The 19,027-nt window shown below is 42.3% G+C and overlaps 1 protein-coding gene across 8 annotated transcripts in view; it reads right to left on the bottom strand.

Moving 5' to 3' along the window:
* The window catches only part of NCOA2 (nuclear receptor coactivator 2), a 273,200-nt gene that overhangs the window by 89,319 nt on the left and 164,854 nt on the right, over window positions 1-19,027 (bottom strand). The gene's annotated exons all lie outside the window — the stretch shown is intronic.

Raw genomic sequence — 19,027 nt, 5'->3', positions numbered from 1 at the left:
CTTCTTCTCAAGCATTAAGTATCTTGTAGCCCAGGGTACCTGATGAGCTCATGGAGCCCCATTAGTCCTCTAAGCAGTACATCAGGTGGCCACAGCATCTCTGGGCAGTTATTTTCTACAGGCTCCTTCCCCTGGCAGCTGCCAGAGAATTAAACCCTGCTGGCTTCAGTCCTGGGGTTTATATGTGCCCAGGGCCTTGCCTCTTTCCGGTCAGCTGACTGGGCAGGTGCAGGCTAATTCCTTCATTAGCTTGCTGCCATAGTAACCTGCACCTGTGTCGGGTTTCTGCCTGGCTCCTAGGGCTCTCTCTGTAAGCAGATTCTGCCCTTAAAGAAGACACCTTAGTGCCCTGTGACAATTAGTTATCCTGAAATAGTAAACTGGATTACAGTTAGACCCAAGCAAGCAAAAAAAGCTACTCAGTGATCCACTAAAGCCTAGCTCACACTCAGATTCTGTACTGTTTTCTATATTTGTTAAAGGCAGGATTTTTTAAGTGGAATACTAATACCAGAACAAACCCTGCTATGGACACAACTGTCCAGAAGCACCAGAATAAAGGTGCCTTCTATAATCCTTCCCATGTAGGAACTAACCATATTGGTTAAGCACATTTAATACCAGTGTAACCACATCTACATGAGATGGGCTGTATCACTTTAAATCTACTATACAGATAGCATAATATCTATAGTCCAGTTGGTACAATTTGTGTGCACGTAGATAAGGCCTAAGCCATCTAGTCTCCAGTAAAATGTGCAATGACTATGAAATTTTGCATTCACTGAGCTTGCTGCCTAATGACTACAAAAAGTTCATTTCATCAGAGCTATAACAAAAACTGACTTTTTGCATTACTTAAATGTAGTTTAGCTTGTTTAATGAATCAGTAGTTCTCTGGAGGCAAGTAAGTGGGAAAGTCACCCTAACTGGATATTTAGCCAAAGAGCTTTACAACACACAGTGGAAGATCAAAGCTATTTTCAATACTTCATTCTCAGCTGTAGGTAGAGAAGCAGCAAGGCAAATTCACTTATAGTTTTTCTTTAAGTCTACTTGCATATAAACTATTTTACTTCATGACACAAATTCCTTTGACATACTGACCTCAGTCTTAAAACTTTACCAGCATTAAAATACAGAGCATACATGAAATGGCAACCATGCAGAAAGCTTCTTCTAAAAAATTAATTTCTTTCTCCTAACCAGAAATGAATAAGGACCATATTATCAATTTTGTGTGTGAAAACTCACACTCAACCTACAGAATTTAAGCATAGAACTATTTGCATAAAAATGTATGTTAGCGTATTAAGCCTTTGAATGGCAAGGTACTTTTTACATGTGCCAAATTAAGTTTGTTAGGAGCCTTACTAACTTCACAGGGCTACTCATATGTTAAAAGTTAGACACATACTTAAATCCTTTGCTGAAGACACATCATAACATTAAGAGTAGAGGCCAAAACCACCACTCATATCTTTACAAGTATGGTGTTCTTTCAGTACAGAAGAAAGTAAATGTATTCCAGTTGGGAGCTGTTCCTGGATTACAAAAAAACATTTCTATTAGGGAAAAACCTTTTAATGGAACCAAAATTGAATCTAGAAAAAAAAAATCTCTCTCTCATCTTTTTACCATTTAAAAGGCAGGGGTTTTCTTTGGGGGAGGAGGGTGATTTTTTTTAAGCATGCATAGATTCAACAATCCTTGTTCCACATCCCCACCAAATACCTGTTTGTCATGTACTCTTTTATCATTCATACAGTGGTTCATACAACTCAGGGTCTGACTTGTAAAGCTATTCTGAAAATGAGATCTGATGGTTCTAATATAGATATTAACCATTAGATTGATAATCACCATCTTGATATCCACACAATACATTACTGCATATTTAATATGCTGAGCACAAATCCTCTTATGTGAACTTTGCACTAGTAGAAGAGCAGCAAAAGCTGGTGACATCTGAAAGTTGCGAGACAAAGATGGCATGTAAAGGTGCATTTAGGGGTAATTTAGTATGCAAGTAAAAATAAAAAAGTCTTACAGCAAACCAATCAAAGGAGGACAAGCAAATCCCATTCTGAAAAGGCTCTAGAAAACAAAAGGGCATGTGGTTTACAAGGAACCAGACTATAAAGCACGAACTTGTGATGGAAAGGGGTCTTGATGGGAATGAAGAAAAATCTACTCATCATCTTTCAAGTCAGGACAAATCTGATCCTGCCAGGTTCCCACTGACATGGTTTCAGGACCATTATGCCAAGCTTGGGAAACTCAAAGGAACGGAGGAATGGGATTCTCCCATACCTTTGGGGAGGAAGGCCAAGGCAGGACTATATAAAGATCACGAGATGGTTCAAGGATAATGTTAGAAGGAACATCTTCAAATGTTCAACTACAGAGAAAGATTCACCCCCCCCCCCCCAAAAAAAAAAAGGATTTTTCTCAGTAAAAGGACTTAGCCTGAGAACCCAGGCTTCTGAGACTGATGCAAATGATTAAAAAGAGCATTCAAGTAAGAAATGGGGGGCATTGGAGAGACTCATGTAATCTTCTGAGTTTAATAGACAGGACAAGGAAGATCAGGCAAATGAGGATACAGCAATGGAGAAAGGAACACTAGCATGTACAAGGATGTACGGAAGGAAAGAATTCTAATATTGATGAGAATGGGTAGGTGATACAGCTAAGGACAGAACTGCGCACCTAACCCAGCTAGAAAACTTGATGAGATCTGTGGCAGATAACTGAAATATTTGTATACTGATGAAAGGAACCTACATAGTAAAATGGAAGAACTAACATATACGGTGTCAGACATGAAATCAGACATTAAAGGGATTACAGAAACACAGAGGAATAATAATCATGACAGAACACAGCTATGAAGAATATTTGTATTAAAAAAATTAAGAAGGTAAATGAAGGAAGTGATGTACATTAATTAAAGAAGGGAAGTGATGTACATTAATTATGTAATGGACTATAAAGGAATAAGGGATAGCTGTGATAACCTAGAAGACATTTAGATCAGGCTGATTTTGCAACAGGATGGTAAACAAGGTCCTAATGGGGTAGTTTTGAGAGTCTGCTGTAGAATAACAGCTCTAGATAGGAGTGAGATCTTTGTAATATGATTAGAAAAAAATAATACTATTAGGAATTGTGTCACTGTGGGAAGACTGTCCTTATATAGGCTAACAAATGTTACTAATATTGGCAAGGCCCAGCTATTTCTGGCCATGGAACAGCTAATTCCTCTACCAGAACCAGTAAGAAGTAGAGTTATTTTAGACTCAGTTGAATAAGAAGTAGTCATTATATAAATGCTGTAGAAAATAACCTTCAACTGAGTGTTCAGAAGTTGCTTCTATTTAAATTAAGTGGAAAAAGTAAACAAAAACAGGTCTGTTAAGATTTTAATTTCAAAAGGACAAACTGAGATACTAAAGCAACTGGCTGGTGACATCAACCATACTAAAGTAGTCCAGTGCTGGATGGATAAGGTTTAGGATTTCTTTAAGTCAAAGGTGAAAAACCTACTTGGAAAACATATTTCAAGCAATGATAGGGAAAAAAAAAAACACAAAAACCCTTGCAGGAAAGTGCTTCATAGAGCAACTACTTCCAAAAAGGATATTAAGACATCCTATAAAAAAAAAACAAAACGGTAAAATAACCAATCAGGAAAAAATCCTATTTTTTACAGATGAGAAAGCATAGGAACAAAAGTGAGGAAAACAAAAATCAAATTGAGTTATCATATATCATGGTGAATAAGTCAAGTTTTGAAGACAAAATTTTAACTCTTAAAATTAAGGGTGCACTGATTGAGATTTGGGGGGCCGATACCAATAGCCTATTGTTAGAGGCATATCAGCCAATACTGATCTGATTTCAGCTGTTAAGTCTGTTGTGGTGGAAGGGGAGGGGGGAGAGAAGGCCCCTTTGGTGAGGGAGGGAGTGGGGCTGGGGCAGGCACTGCACCCCTGGGGCAGGACGGGGCGCCAGATGTGGAGCAGTGACTTGTTCAGAGGGCACAGGGTTTGGGTAGGGTGGCTCCCACTGCTGTGCACCCCCCAGGAGAGCATGGGGACATGTGACCCTGCGTATGCACAGGAAGGGGGAGCAGGGGACTGCAGGTGCGGGCTGGGCCATGTCAGGCTCTTCCCAGCGCATCGGGGGGGGGCGCTGAGCCAGGGCTGTGCTCAGGGTGGGAAATGGCAGCGCTGAAATTGCAGTTATGGGGAGGATGGGTTGCAGCCACCCCAAATTTCACTGTAGACCCCCCATAGCACCTTCCAGCGCTGCCACTGCCCACCCCAAGTGAAGCCCCCATGCGCCAAAAGCTCAACCCTGAGCATGGCCCCGCAGCCCTGAGCACAGCCCCAACATACCAGGATGAGCCCAGTTTAGCCCCCGTCCCCGCCCACACAGACTCAAGGGCACATGTCCGTACATGCCCTCCTGGGATGCATGCAGTGGTGGGAGACACCCCCCTGCAGCCCCTGGATGATCTGTGGCTTTGTCCCATGGCATGCCCCAGCCCCTGCCCCATTCCTTCCCTCACCGCAGGGGGCACTGATCTACCCCCCTCACACCCCTTCCCTCCCCCCTTCCCTTCCACCACAACAGAATTACCAGCTGCACACAGCTCTCCACGCTGCCAGGCTGTCCTCTTCCCTGCCTACATGCTGCACTGCAGCTGCCTGCATGCAGGGACATTTATCAGCCAAATTATCAGCCACATCAGGCTGATTTCTGATATGATAATTTTTCTTTAAATTGGTGCCAATCTGACGTCAGATTGATGTATCGGTGCACCTCTACTTAAAATTCAACCTCAATTTATACACCATCCTCCGCCTCGGTGTGCGAGACACTGGAAGCCCGGGCAAGCTTGTGGCAATGGCAGCATGCTGGCAGGCTCCCAAGAAGTTGGATCAGCCTCCTGGGCACTTGGGCAGCACATGGCCTGCTGGCAGCCCACCTGGCTGGCCTCGGCAGGTGCTGCCACTGTGGAGGGAAGGACAGCTTCCACACCTCCCCCCCATTCAGGGGCTGCCTGGCCTGCCGGCAGCTCACTTCCTGGCTGTATGCTGCTTGCATCTTCAGCAGGCTCCTGTGGCCAGCAGGACACCTGATGCCACTTGAGAAAGGGCCGGCCTGCCCCAGGGGCAGCACAGGGTGTCAGGCAGGGGTGGGAGGGAAGCTAGGGGTGTTGGGCAGGGCCAGCCTCCCCCTCACCCCTGCCTGACACCCCATACTGCCCCTGGGGTAGGTCAGCCCCTTCCTGGGTAGGGCCAGGCATCCTGCTGGTTGCAGAAGCCTGAAGACACAAGCAGCAAGGGGCCAGATCCTACTTTTGGTGAAGCCTCCCCACCTGCCTCGTGGCTGGAGAGAGCTGCTGGTGGGCCAGGCAGCCCCTGAGCTGCACGGGGGGGCCCAGTTCTTCCCTCCACAGTGACAGCACTCCATAGGGCTGGCCATGTGGGCTGTGTACTGCCTGAGCTCTCAGAGACCCAATCCAAGTTCCTGAGAGCCTGCCAGCACACCGCCTCTCCCACGAGCCCACCTGGGCTTCCGGAGCCTTGCACACTAAAGCAGGATTAACTTATACAGAAGACTTACAAAAATCCTAATTTTTTTTTACAGAAATATGGATTCAACTTATACAAAGCGTCTACCTCTACACTGTAAAATACAGTGGATTTTACACTACAATTGAAAAAAAATAACCAAGCAATTTAAAAGAGGCAGAAAAGAATGAGGCCACTATATAGTGAAGACAGATTTGGGATTAAGTTTATCTAGGTATAGCCAAAAAACAAAATGAATACTTTGCTTTAGTTTAAAAAGGAGAGCCACAATGACCATAACAAAAAACCCAGGATGGCTGACAGGAACGAGTACATGGAAATCAAAAACAACACAACTGCAATGAAAGCAAAACTCAAAGAGTCCAGTATCCTCAAATCAGAGAGAGCAAACGATCTCCGCTCCAAGACACCTAAAGACATGGCATCTAAACTTGCAAATCTGGCAGCAAGGCATTTTAATAAGGTGTTGGGGATGGTACTGTTTCAATGAAGGTTAGCATAATGAGTTAAAATGAGGCAAAAAAGAACCAGGCAACTACATGTCTGCTGGAATTAGTTCATGAAAGGCTTTGAACACATTTTTAAAGAAAAATACTTAAAATATAGATGTAAATAGAAATGGGATAAAAATGTAACATGGGTTAACCCAATATCAGGGTTAACCATATCAGCCTAACACAATATCTGTTTTTTTGATAACTGGCTTTCTACACAAGGAGAATGTGAGATTTTTATCTATCTGTATTTAAGTCCAAGAGTACTTGAAGAATAATGGGAGTAGCTAAAAATTGTGAGAATGATAAGTAACTGGCTAAATGGAAGATGGTAATGAACAGCGCTGAAAGAAGAATTATCAAGCTAGAGGGAGATTTCCAGTTGAGTTCTTTGAGAACTGAACTTGGGACTGATTTCATTTATCACATTATTTTCTTTAATAGATATGGCACAAAACATGGGGGTCTGTTTATGAATTATGTTGATGACACAAAGAAATCATACAAAATCTACAAAGTGTAAGCCAGGAATAGGCAAAATATGGCCCACAGGCTGGATTCAGTCCACCAGTTGCTTGCATCCAGCCTGCGGGCAGGTGGACACCAACTCATGGGATCCAGTCCATGCAACTCTGGCCACCATGTGGTGTCAGGGGGGCAGGCACAACTGCTTCTGCCCAGTGCTGATACGGTGGTGTCAGCTGCAGAGCCGGGTGGATGTCCCAATTCCCACCTGGAACCTGCTGGGCATGTCCACAGCTGAGGCTGGCACCCACCCAGGGCTGCTTCCACCATGCCGGATGGGTGGTGGCGTAAGCTGTCGACACTGCTTGCAGATTCCTGGTCAGGGCGGAGGATCAGGGCATGCTACAGCTCTGGGCTGGGGGGAGGGCGGGGAGAGAGAGTAAGAAAGGATTGGGGCATACTATTGCTCTGGGAAGGGAGGGAGGGGGAGAGACAGAGAAGGAGGGAGGGAGGGATAGAGAGAGGTCTGGGTCCATTCCTTTGCTGTGGCAGCAGCACCCCCCGGGTGGTACCCACCCACTAGCACCCTGCCCGGACGGTCCTAAGAGATGCTGCCACCACGGACAGAAGGACCAGGCTCCCCTGCAGCTCAGGGGCTGCACAACTCAGCAGCAGCTCACGCGGGCAGGCTGTGCTGAGGAAAAAAAAAGAAAAATGTAGCAAGGGGCATGATCCTTTTTTATTTCTCTCCCCCAGAGCCTGCCTGTGTCTCCCATGGCCCAAGCAGCCCCAGAGCTGTGAGAGGCTGGTGCTTCACTCCATGGAAACCAGCATGGGTTCGTAGCAGGCAGATCGTGCCTGACTAATCTAGTCTCTTTTTATGACCAGGTTACGAAATGCCTGGACACAGGAGGAGGGGTGGATGTCATATACTTAGACTTCAGGAAGGCCTTCGATACGGTATCCCACCCCATACTGGTAAACAAGTTAAGAGGCTGTGACTTGGATGACTACACAGTCCGGTGGGTGGTGAATTGGCTAGAGGGTCGCACCCAGAGAGTCATGGTGGATGGGTCGGTTTCGACCTGGAAGGGTGTGGGAAGTGGGGTCCCGCAGGGCTCTGTCCTGGGACCGATACTCTTTAATGTCTTCATCAGCGACTTGGATGAGGGAGTGAAATGTACTCTGTCCAAGTTTGTGGATGACACAAAGCTATGGGGAGAAGTGGAAATGCCGGAGGGCAGGGAACAGCTGCAAGCAGACCTGGACAGGTTGGACAAGTGGGCAGAAAACAACAGAATGCAGTTCAACAAGGAGAAATGCAAAGTGCTGCACCTAGGGAGGAAAAATATCCAGCACACCTACAGCCTAGGGAATGACCTGCTGGGTGGCACGGAAGTGGAAAGGGACCTTGGAGTCCTAGTGTACTCCAAAATGAACATGAGTCGGCAGTGTGACGAAGCCATGAGAAAAGCCAATGGCACTTTATCGTGCATCAGCAGATGCATGATGAATAGATCCAAGGAGGTGATACTCCCCCTCTATCAGGCACTGGTCAGACCGCAGTTGGAGTACTGCGTGCAATTCTGGGCGCCGCACTTCAAGAGGGATGCGGATAACCTGGAGAGAGTCCAGAGAAGGGCCACTTGTATGGTTAAGGGCTTGCAGACCAAGCCCTACGAGGAGAGACTAGAGAACCTGGACCTTTTCAGCCTCCGCAAGAGAAGGTTGAGAGGCGACCTTGTGGCTGCCTATAAATTCATCACAGGGGCACAGAAGGGAATTGGTGAGGTTTTATTCACCAAGGCGCCCCCGGGGGTTACAAGAAATAATGGCCACAAGCTAGCAGAGAGCAGATTTAGACTGCACATTAGGAAGAACTTCTTCACAGTTAGAGTGGCCAAGGTCTGGAACGGGCTCCCAAGGGAGGTGGTGTTCTCCCCTACCCTGGGGGTCTTCAAGAGGAGGTTAGATAGGCATCTAGCTGGGGTCATCTAGACCCAGCACTCTTTCCTGCCTATGCAGGGGGTCAGACTCGATGATCTATTGAGGTCCCTTCTGACCCTAGCATCTATGAATCTATGGCAGCAGCACCCCACCCGGGATTGCAGGGTGCTAGTGGGCAGGTGCTGCCTGGGGGGTGCAGCCAATATGGTGGAAAGGTCCAAGGTCCCCCACAGCTCAGGGCCCACCAGCAGCTTGGCCCCTGGTCATGGGAGAGGTGGGTAGGATCTGCCAGAAAAAAAAAGTGGGCCCATTGCCACTTTTTTTGGTGGTGCCCCACAGGCAGGGTGCTAGTTGGAGGGTGCTGCCCCAGGTTGCAGGCAGCACCTGGCCTGATCCAACCGTGCACAAGGTGCTGGAAGCCTGGGTGTGCTCAGGGAAGCTCGGTGTGGTGGGCTTCCAGTGCCCTGTACATCATCACCACCGCATTCCCACTACCTGTGACCACTGGGAAATGGGCTGGCTTGCCCTGGGGCAGTTTGGGAAGATGGCAGGAGGGTGGCTGGGTGTGCTGGTGGCTGCAGAAGACTTCAGAGATGGTGCATAGGGTGCTGGAAGCCTACCAAGCCCGAGCTACCCGAGCTGGCCTGGGCTTCCAGCACCCTGTGCACCACCTCTGTCACCTTCTCTGGATGTATGGCTGCAATTTGTTATATAGCAAGCTAAAATACATCAGATACATTTTATTTTGCTACATAATTAAATCATTTAAAACGAAATATGCCAATGCACCTGTACAGCCTGGCAAAATTAAAACATAATACGCTGCCACATGTGTAAACAGTAACAGCATTAAAATGGTTAAAAAAAGGCAATTAAATTGCTTAGAAGGCCAATTTTGTCAAGTGTACAAGTGGCTTTTGAAATTAAGAGAGCCTGTTCTGGTCAATTTAGCAAAATGAAGACTAAGACATATAGGACAGCTCTAAAAATATCAGAGAGTTAATGTTTCGGAAGAGAGAAGAGCTACAGTAGAATGATGGCACAAGAACAAATATATATAAACTGCCCATGAACGCATTTAGGTTGGAAATTAGACATCTTTCTAGATGTCTAGTAACAATAGTGGGTACACTAAATGTTCTAAAGAGCTTGATGATAGAGCTTAGTCTCTTTTTTAAAGGGATTATGTGACATGGGTGCCTACGACAGCAGGGGATGCGGTGGTCTAAGACACCCCCTTTCAGTCTTATGCTTCTGTAAGAAACAAACGCTGTAGTGCTGACATCCTGCACCTTCATGGGCTACAAAGTTATTCCAGTTAGTTTTACAAAAATGCTCTGAAAGACATCTTGTTTAAATCATAACATTACTCTGTATCCACTGATAAAGGTTTCAAAATATACTCTTATTCAGTGTAAATTAAGCGAGCATCAAATGTCATAGCCATGGGCTACGACACAGTCTACATAGTTTTTTTCTTAAGAAACATTGCTCTGAGAAAATTCAAAGGAGTGAAGTAAAGCACACAGACTATGCAGGGGGTGGTTAAATATTACAAGAAGGAATTAATTACCATGCAACTTACTTTGGAAGTCACCTGTAGCAAGCTTCATTAGGGGCAGGTCCAGTCAGACCAACCTGATTTCCTTCTACGATCAGGTTACAAAAGCATTGGACGCAGGTGTCGCCGTGGATGTAGTCTTTCTGGACTTCAGCAAATCCTTTGACACTGTCTCCCACCCCATTCTCATGAAAAAACTAGGTGACTGTGGCATTGATGCCTATACAGTCAGATGGACTGCAAATTGGCTAAAGGGTTGTACTAAGAGGGTAGTGGTGGACAGGTCTTTTTCAACCTGGAGGGAAGTAGGCAGTGGAGTCCCCCAGGGCTTGGTCCTTGGGCCCGCACTGTTCAATTTCTTTATTAGTGACTTGGACAATGGGGTAAAAAGCAGCCTGTTTAAATTTGCTGATGATACCAAGATTTCGGGTGAGGTGGGCATGCTAGTAGGGAAGGACAGATTACAGCAGAACCTGGACAGGTTACAGGGGTGGGCTAATGAAAATAGGATGGGTTTTAATACTGACAAGTACAGGGTGCCCATAGCAGGGGGTCAGACTTGATGATCTACAAGGTCCCTTCTGACCCTACTTCTATGAATCTATGAAAGCAGCAGGCAAGCCTGACTTGCTTCAGGTTGTCTTATCTTCCACAATTCTCCAAAGCCAGTGGCTTGCTTATACAAAGAGAATTTGCTTCCCACAGAAAAGGACATTTGGTTATATGGATCACAAATTGGACCCTTCAATATTATTTCTTTCAGATACATACAGGTATGTCACTGGGCTTGCTGACCATAGAGTTGAGGCATTAGTTTGACAGTTCTCTGTGACAAGCTTATTGTGTGAACCCCAATAACCCCACTATTTTCTCTCTCCCACTGGCAGGGTTGACTTAGACAGCGCAGCCTCTCGCACATTTCCTAGCCCATGTTCTAGTTTCTAGTGTTCCCCATGAATCCTTTAACTTAAAAGCAGTGATGCCATGCTCATTGTTGGAGTCAGTGCCCCCTTTTGTTTCTCCTTGTTTTCTCTTTAGCTTCTATTGTGGGTTTAAAAGTTTGGCATCGCAACTAGCAATCTGGATTTTGGAAGCATTATTCACGGACTATATATCCAAGTAGCCATGGAGCATCCAGTTTTACAAAGGACAAAATTCAAAAAGCAAGGTCTGACCACACAGACACTCACATATGATCCCTCTTATATGAGTTCCAGTAGCAATATGCTGCTTGGGTACCATCATTCTTATTTTGGGAGAAGTACTTAGTTCTTGGAGATATATGTTGAATGAATTATTTGAGTAAATCAGAATGGACTGCATCAAGATGTATTCCTTGAAGTTAATATTTTATGGGAGCTCTTTTGAGTGAAGGATTGTTCATATTCAGATGACAGGGAAACATCCTGCTTCAGGATGGTTCCAGACAGTTTCCTGTAAATGACACACCCCACTCAAGTATCAGCTCAGTCTAGATACAACAACATGAAACAAATGCTGGCTGAGTTTTGTGAATGGGATATGGCAGTTGCAGTAGAGCGAAGTTGCACCTATGAAGATGTTTCTTGACAACATAGATAATCAGTTAGGGTTAAATTAGTCCTAGGTGGAATAGATTTTATGACCCTGCTGGTTGGAACGTAGAGTTTAAAGATTAAACATAAAACTAATTATTATACTGATACATATGTCTACACTTTCAGGACAAGGGTTACTTGTTTTCCTAGTGCAGAAATTTATGGAGGCTTGTTTAGGCTTTAGTATAAGAAGAGTTCATTTGGGTCTTGGTCAGTATTATGTAGGTACTAAAGAGATGGTTTCTAGCAATAGTTCAGAACTCCATTTATCTACTACCAGCATATGATATCTTTAGATATTAGGTAATTTTTCAGAAGTGCTTTAATAATTTAGAGCACTTGAGACCTAGCACCTTAAGCCACTTATAAAAGTTAGAATTAGATTCCAAAATCACTTAGTTACTATTTAACTGAATATCAGCATTAGTATAATCCCATAGAATTATAGTACTTCGGTCACTTTGTATGTAAAGTAGTATCTGCCTTCAGAAAAGGTCAGATTTTCAAATGAGGCATGCATTTAATTTGCCTGCGCAATTACCAATATGCCTGCTTTTCTGGAAGATGTATAGCAAACACTCACCTAATTTATACTGCGTAACAGCGTATTTTAAAACCTTTATTCAATAGATAAAGAATAATGCTATGATATAAACAATACATCTTTCCAAGCATATTTGTACAACATAACCGGAAATATTTTATCCTAGATTTTTCATAGAATTGTTTTCATATCTTTGTAAGAAATACAGGATCAAAGAACTATTTCACACGCTTGCAAGGTACCTGTATTTAGGATTCATCCAAATACATCTACTTGATCACCATGCTGAAATCATACTGTAAAAATTGGACATCACATCTGGACATCCCTAATCCTTTATGCAAGCACTATAAGATAATACAACTAATCAGGGTTCTCAAGGCAAAATAAGTTTTCTTAAATAAGCTTTATTTTCTTCCAAGTATTAAAACTATTGCACCCTATCAGTACCATCTTCCAGGCTAGAATTACATACAGCAGTTACACGCTTCCAGAATCTTTCATTGCTCCAGATACAGTCCATGTAACATTACATTTAAAAAGGCTTTAAAGTAGAGTTATTTGCAGAAAAGTGACTATAAACATGGCTTTTGCTTTCCATGTTCACTGTATGTCAATTTCTATATCAAATAGGTCAGACTAAGAGAAAAATAATACTTTTCTAACTACTCACTCTGCAAACTCAACCTGGGAATTTAAAATAAAGCCATATTCTTTCTGTTTTGTGTCTCATCCCATCTAATAAAGGGCTTTGCTTGTCAAATTTTGCCCTGAGTGGCAGTTGTACAACTACTGCTTTCAATAGTTTCATGGTATAAATGACTGCCCTGTAATTGGAACTTAAGAAGTAATTCTGTTTATAATGCACAATAAGGAAGAGAGTCCAAATTTTCTGTTTCTCAGCTTTATTGGCTTTGCAGAGTAAAAAGTACTAAAAACTTACTTTAATCACTAAAATAATTAAATCTGAGTCCTAAAACACACAGGAGCCAGATCTGTTGGGTGAAAGCACATTTTTTCCCATTTGACTATTGTCAGACTAGAACCACACTTAAAGGTTGTTATTAAAGTTCAAGCTTATGGGGATTCAGCAAGGTAACACCAACCCCCTGCCACCTCCAACTAGAGGGAAAAGAAGATCCTTTTAACCAGTCTTAGGTCTTGTTTACACAGATATGGTACCATTTTAACCAAATCAGTTCAGAAGTAGGTACAGTTAAGACAACAGGACCCTATGGTATATATGTAGTTATACTAAAACAAAGGTGCTTACTGGGGTATGTATGGCTAAAGGGGATTAAGCTATACTGAGATAAACTCCTTTATACCAATGAGTCTACACTTGATATCAATATAAAAAATACCCCCTTAAGTTAACTAGTTCAATCTATACAAAAAAATGTATGTAGATCAGGTCTAAAAGTGCAGGAGCTATTAGAAAGACTAGAAGCTAGTAAAAACTACTAGATTTAAATAATTATAATACCTAGAGCCCAGAATCCCCAGTCTAATCTGTTAAAAATCTTGCCAAAATGCAAGGCATTTATAGCACTGTTAAACTCATCTTTAGTATGATGTTGATCTTCAGTATGTTTGCCTTGATTAGCTTACTGCTTTCTGCAATATTAGGCAAAGATATGTTTGTAGTGAACTGTTAAAATGATTTGTATGTTTAATTTATGTAACTCATTTTCTGACAAAACATTCCCTACAAATCAGTAGTCAGTGTAAGCAAGAAATTGACTTTAAAAAAAGTTTTGAATTAATAAAAATTAAAATAAAAATCCTTTCAACTGAGGTAACAACCATCAAAATTTACTTGCCATGCAGAAACCTTCAAATTGGCACTGTAGTATTAACTGGCTTAAAGAAATGATCTTTTCCAACACTTTAATTACTATTTTTGGATCCTGAGATATAGTTAATGACCACCTTGAACATCACAATGTTTTACAATACCTCTGAGAAGGAATTAAAGTCTACTGAGTCCCAAATATGACGTTTATGTAAAGGTTCAAATGGCCATCAGATACAGTGTAATCGTTTGAAGACCCACACAGAACAAATCAAGTTCATCTAGGAAAATTGATTTAATGCTCATCTTTTATTGCCCAAGGGCTGCAGATCATCACCACTTGTTGTAGAGAATGTTATAAATACTTTAACCCTGCCTCCAGAAATATCTTGTCACTTGTTTATTCCACAAGGCCTTTATGAGCTTTGCAAACTAAGTACAGACGGGTCTTCTATAGAGTTCTTGTTATTATGTTATCTCAGGTTGACTAATTTAAATATAACCCAGTGTGGTGAATATGATTCAGTATATTTCTAGAGTAATGTGGGAATCTGCCCCCAGCATGACAATTGTAAAAAAAAAAGACACTATATATTGACACTGAATACTCCTGAACTGACACTGTATTAGCTGGGAAGAAGTTAAGATTTCAACAGATCAAGCCAAATTTTCAAATCAGCCCCTACATCTGTACAATGTGTGTAAATACAAAGTAATGTATATTTGCATATGCAAACACAGAGTTAGATGCACAATCACCTATTTACGTTCTGAAAGGTAAATTTGTTGATTTTTAAATCAACCTTCTGATGAATATGTATACAGGGGTGTAGGTTGTAGCCACGTTGGTTTAAGGACATAAGCAGAGGTTATGTGGGTGAATCTGATATCTTTTATTAGACCAACTTAAATAGTAGGAAAAACATTTTTTAGCAAGTGTTCAGGTTTAAAAACCCTTTGTCAGGCTGAGGAAGTCTCTGCAGTTGGTGTGTGCTCTTCCTGGCTAGAATGAATAGCAAGTAATCCAGAGGCTGGGCTGCTCTGTATGCAAGACAGGCAGTCAGTAAAGATGTAAAGTGAGAAGTTAGTGGGTGAGACACAGGCTGGGTGGGGAGGGAGAAAGGGGATGACTGTAGCAGGTAAATAGTGGAAAGGTACCTGGGGAGTCAGATGTCATGCAGGTTATAATGTTTCATAAATCCAATGTCTATATTTAGTCCATGATTTTTTGTATCCAGGAGGTTGATGAAGTGAAGTTCTCAGAGGTTTGTCTGTGAGAAGTGTTTTGTAAGTTCCCTTTGAGGATTAGAACTGAGAGATTGGAGAGATTTCTTTCTTTTCTTGTAAGAAATGTTCACCCACAGATAATTGGCTATTCTTGTCTTTGATAGATTTCCCGTATGCATTCATTCTGGTGTGCAGTTGTTTGGTCTCCTATGTATTTTGCATCAGGGCATTTGGTGCACTGAATGAGATATATTACATTTCTGGAGGTGCAGCTGTAAGACGCAGGGATGCTGACGGCTCTGTTGTGGGGTGTAGTAATAGTGGGGGTGGTAGAGATGTGTGTTGGCAGGTTTTGAATTTCTTGTCATGGCATGGTCTGGATCCATTTGGTGTATTCTGGGTTGTAGGAAGTTTGTGATGAGGTGATGAGGTTAGCGAGGTTTGGTGCTTGTTTGAAGGCTAGGATGGGTGGTACTGGAAAGATCTCTTTAAGAATAGGGTCTCCTTCTAGTGTGGGTTGCAATTGTCTGAGGATTTTCCATATGGGTTCAAGGGAGGGGTAATATATCATAACCAGCGGTGTGCGATTCATGGGGGGGTTTTCTTATGTACTGCAGCAATTCTTCACGTGGTATCCAGGTGGCGCTCTCACACATGCGATCTCTCTTTCTGGAGGAGTGTCCTTGTTGGGTGAAAGTCTTTTTAAGACTGGTGAGGTGGCAATCCTGGGTGTTTTCCTCCATGCAAGTTTGGTGCTATCTGAGTGCTTGGCTGTATATCACAGCTTTCTTGGCGTGTTTAGGGTGACTGCTGATTCTTTGCAGATATGTACATTGGTCTGTGGGTTTCTTGTATAACGTGGTCTGTATTTTACCATTCTGGATACTGATCATAGTATCTAAAAAGGAGATATTGGTGCTGGAGTACTGAAGAGCTGGTTGGATGGAGATGATGATTGTTGAATTTCTGATGGAACTTAATCAGAGATTGTAGGTTTTCTGTCCAAATGATGAAGATGTCATCGATGTATCTTAAGTATAGCAAGGGTTTGAGGGTGCAGTCCTTGAGGAATTCTTCTTCCAGGTGGCTCACAAAAAGGCTGGCATACTGTGGGGCCATTCTGGTGCCCATACTTGTGCCCATGGTCTGGGGGAAGTGTTGGTTATTAAAAGTGAAACTGTTGTTTGTGTCAGGATGAAGTGTATAAGATCAGCAATATTTTTGGGTCTGTACTCCGAGTTGTAATCTTTCTCTTGTAGAAATGCAAGACAGGCTTCGATGCCATCCTGATGTGGGATGTTGGTATATAAGCTGGTAACATCCATGGTGGCTAGGAGGGTGATGCTAGGAAGGTGGGTTAAGTTTAAGTTTCCATAGAAAATCTGTAGTGTCTTTGACAAAACTTGCTCTTGGGCGACAAGCAGTTTTAGGACTGATTCAATGAAACCTAGTATTTCCTCAGTTAGGGTTCCATAGTTGGAAATTATAGGTCTGCCAGGGTTCCCTTGTTTGTGGATTTTAGGGAGCATGTAAAAAGTCTCTGGGTTGGGTAGTGGGAGGCTCAAGGTCTGTAGTTTTTCTTGTAGTTCTGGTGGAAAGGATTTGATGGTATTTTTGAGTTTCATGGTGAAAAGGGGAATAGGATCTTCTTGCAGTTCTTTGTAGTAGGTGGTGGCGGAGAGTTGTCTGTTGGCTTCCTTTATGTAGTCTTCATGGTTTAGGATGACTATGGCTCCTCCTTTATCTGCTGGTTTTACTACTATTTGGTGGTTAGATCTTAGAGATTCTATAGCCTTTCTCTCTGGTAGGGAGAGGCTGTTATGGTGGCATGTGTTGTTGATTATTTCGTTGTTCATTCTTTCCATGAAGCAGTCAATGTAGCGGTTAAGGTTAGAGTTTCGTCCAATGTGAGGTGTTCACTGAGAAGATACACTTGTTCATGTGTCTTGCTTCTCCCTTAGCATTCAGCTATACTATATATTCATATGCGAGTGGCTTTAAAGAGCCACCACTGGATGCTCCTGAACCAAGAGAATGCAATCTTTGTTTGAATGGAAAACGAGCGAGTGAGCCACTAAGTGAGAGCAAAATCAGAGAAAATGAGGGAGATAAGTAACCTGAAAAGTAGCTGAGGGAGGAAAAACAAATGGTGAAAAATGTGCCAGAGCCTGGTTAAAAGGGACACTCAGCTGTGATGAGGTGTAGTTGTTCCATTAGCAAAAGAAAAAAAAGAATGGAATTAAAGAATTAACTTTTTGCCACTGTAATATTCAAAACACTAAGTAGCAAAGCTATTAGTGTGTGCTGAGCTATATAAAGAGTAACATCTTGGAGTTGCTTTTTCATAAGAAAAATTAGCAGCTTATAAATCAAACATGACTATTTTACTGTCAGCAATTTGTCAATCAGGCACTTTACATCAAGTAGCTTTATGAGACAGGCTGGGACACAAACAAAAATAGTTTCACATTTTTTTGTCCATATTAACCTGGACTGAATTACCTGGAAAATTAACTGAACAAAAAGTTTTCCATTATTTCTGATTTAACTTTTCAAACTAACAAGCAGGGAAGAAGTTTTCAGGCTAGCCACCAGTAGCTACTTCTGGATTATCAGGGAATGGACAGAAACAGTGATGGCATAAGTGTTGGGAAACCGGTTTTGCCATACCACCTTATAATATGACCACCAACCAAACTCAAAGCATTTCTGGAGATTCCTTGTTAACTCTGAGGATTCATAAACTATAATTCAGGCCTTCCAACTCATAAAATTAGATTAAAATTATGATGATTAAAAAAAAAAAAAAGATATGTTGAGTTAATCTTTATTTCAGTTTTAAACCTAGTTTCTGTGGTGGGCACTCAGGTGGTATTTTGAAGCTTTCCCCCAGAAACTTAAATTCCTCTACATAGATGACTTCAGGACACAGGGCTATTAGAAAAATCACCTAAAATTATGATTATGAGAGTTATGATACAATTAAAAGTTAGCTAAATTGTCACAGTGGATGATTAGATCCCTTTGCTCCTGTACAGCAACAGCCAAAAAAAAAAAAGCTTAAAAACAGAATTATTTGCAGCACCAGGAAATAAAGATGTAATCAACCCAAAGTCAGAGAAAACTCAGTGCAACTTGTGTCATGTAAAGCCTACATCCCAAATTACAACTGCAGAAATTAGATCCTATTCCATCTGCAGGGCACCAAAATGGACTCAGGATTACACTTTTAGGTGCCTATTTCATACAGCGCAAATCTCTGAAAAAATGTTAATGCACTTCCTTCTGTAACACACCCATCATCTTAGCTGCAAGACAGTCACAAAAACAGCGAGCATTCATATTTTGCGTTGTCTTTTTTCAGGAACTGGAGGAGGGTGGTACTGAATTGCATTTATGTGCCTAAGTTTACTTAGGAGTTTAATAAGTGGAGTGGGATATAACCCAAATCCTCAGAAGCCAGACCAACATGATAACTTCATGTTCTTATAAACTCCAATTTTCAACATCTTGAATGGTCCTGTGCATCAAAACTACATATTTTCCTAGCTATCTGTTAAAAACAAAAAAGAACCAAACTGATTCAATGCAGACTCTCTTTAAATAAAGCACTTTGGAATCTACAGCAGCAGAGTACTTCATCTGCACACATCTACATACATACATACATACACTTGGCTTGATATGAAGCCACTGCCTTTCAAAAGAAAGGTAAAAGAGTACATTCTAAAACAGAAAATATGACTGATATGGATGAAAGGGAACAAAACTTAAAAAGTTATTCTAAAAGCAGGTCATATTTTCCTCTTAG

This window comes from Alligator mississippiensis, chromosome 3 (genome assembly GCF_030867095.1).
Source record: "Alligator mississippiensis isolate rAllMis1 chromosome 3, rAllMis1, whole genome shotgun sequence".
Classification (NCBI taxonomy): Eukaryota; Metazoa; Chordata; order Crocodylia; family Alligatoridae; genus Alligator; species Alligator mississippiensis.
Note: the sequence above shows the minus strand (reverse complement) of the source record. Positions and strands in the feature narration are given on the sequence as shown.